Below are 2,200 nucleotides of genomic sequence, written 5' to 3' on the forward strand. Positions count from 1 at the left end.
GCGGTGAAGGGGTGGTGGCGGCTGAGAGACAAGTGAGGAGAGGAAGAAAATGTTTAGGGTTTTCTTAGAAAGAAGGAAAAAATCTGAAATTATAGTGTGTTGTGTGTGAAAAAGATCAAATTAACCCCTCCCTTTTCTTATAATGTAAATAAATACCCTCTTTTGTCCAAAAAATAAAAGAACTCCCCCCTTGTCCCCTTTACCCCTTTTAACCCATGTTTAAAAATGTGTTGACCAATCGATGAAGAACCCAACCCATCACTTCAAATGTCACCTTTTTAAAAGGTAACAAGAGCTTGATTTGATCGAATTCTTTCTCCGCATTTAAGATTAGTTGCTTCGATTTTTTTATGTACTGACGGACTGTACTAAAATTTAATTAACTAATATATGTATAAATAATAATGGATGTATAAAATATAAATATTAATGCATAAGATATCAAACTATACGTGCTACAAAATTAAGAAACGATTATTAACTGCACAAAAAATGGTACTATTACGCTGTACATGTGCAAAACTAACGATTCTTAAAAATGATAATAAATTGATAAAATTCCTAAAATAAGGATAATCATCGATAAATTATCGAAAAATGCAAAAATATGTAAAAATGCTATTAAAATTGCTCTTTAACGAATCAGGCCCCCCCCCCCAACGTTAATTTTAAGCATGGCGAGCCAAAATTAGGTGTCAACAAACCAACCTATTTGATTTAAGTCAATGAATTAATGATTTGTCGTTTCCGATCTAATTTATGGTACAAAAGTAAAAGTGAATCAAGTGTGATCAAATTATGTGAACCATGTGTGACTCGATTTCTTTCCTTCATTAATTGTTCTCTAAGAGGCTATATTTGCTTTCAAAATCTTGTAATGGTTCCCATCTTGTGCTTCAAAACCAATTCATCCATTTTATATTGGTTTACATATGATACTTTAATGATCAAATACGAATTTTAGGGAAGATTCTAGAAAAATAAATTCTTAAAAGTTTACACCAATTGTCATCAAGACTAAATAATACTTTAATACGAAAGACATGATATGAAAATTGAAATAGAGCTACATTGTTAGTAAGGATTCATATAATCCACTTTAGTTATTTAGGATTAAAGCGTGTTGTTATTGGAGATGTCTTTTTGACTTTTTTTTAATATTGTAAGACACTATTATGTCTAAAGTTATTATTATTATTTTATTTTTTAAAAAAGTAGTTGTATTTATTTTTTAGTAAATAAACTAAAGCTTCTGTAAATGAAAACTTTGGACTTCACTCAGTAATTACTAATGCAAGGTAGACGAAACACTCAAACCTTCCAATGTTTTAGGTATAACTATTTGACAAAAACGAGAGGTAAATATTTATCGGTATATGATATTTATACCAACTTCTATTGTCTTATCATGGTTAAATTAAAAATTAGGATTAAAGTGTGTATTAATTAACTACTCCTTCTGTCTCAATATGTATGCTTTGATTCGGAGTATGAGGGTCAAACTAACTAATGTTCGATGTGAATTTAGGCATAGAATCTTCAAGTTTTTCGGAATAAAATTTACATTTTACAAACTATATACAAATACTATAAGTCGCAATAGTTAATAATTCAAAGTATTTAGAAGGTATTTCACAAGACTATGGTCAAATAAAATATTTTTTTTCTGTCCAAATTGTAACTAAGACAGACATATGGAGTACAAATTGGCAATAAAAATTAGCACAATATCATGCATTTATATGGTTGGTGTAAGCACCAGATGCAGGTAAATTTTGAGTCCGAAATCTAAATGACCCAAAAAAAGATGAGTTGAACCAAAATACCCCAACAAAAAAAAGAATTACCATAGTACTTTTAACGCAGGAAATTCCTGCATTAAAGGAGTTAACCGCAATGGCACATCCTTTAACGCAACAATTTGCTACGTTATTTGGCTTTGATATTTTTTTTTTTGGGTTAGTTATTCTCTTTCGTTTAAATTTTCATACTTTTTCCATACTTTGGTCATAGATTAATCAGCTTCGAGACTTCGGAATGTCGATATTTTATATAGAACCCTATTTTTTTTGTGCAATTAATAATGTAGGCTCAATACATCAATGATACGAAAAAGTTCGGGTCGATATTTTAGGGTTGAAAAGTGCTCCACGTAAGTTTTTGTTTGAACTCTTTTTATCATTAGCTTTAAGTTTTTTAA

The sequence above is a fragment of the Lycium ferocissimum genome, chromosome 10 (assembly GCF_029784015.1).
Source record: "Lycium ferocissimum isolate CSIRO_LF1 chromosome 10, AGI_CSIRO_Lferr_CH_V1, whole genome shotgun sequence".
NCBI lineage: Eukaryota > Viridiplantae > Streptophyta > Magnoliopsida > Solanales > Solanaceae > Lycium > Lycium ferocissimum.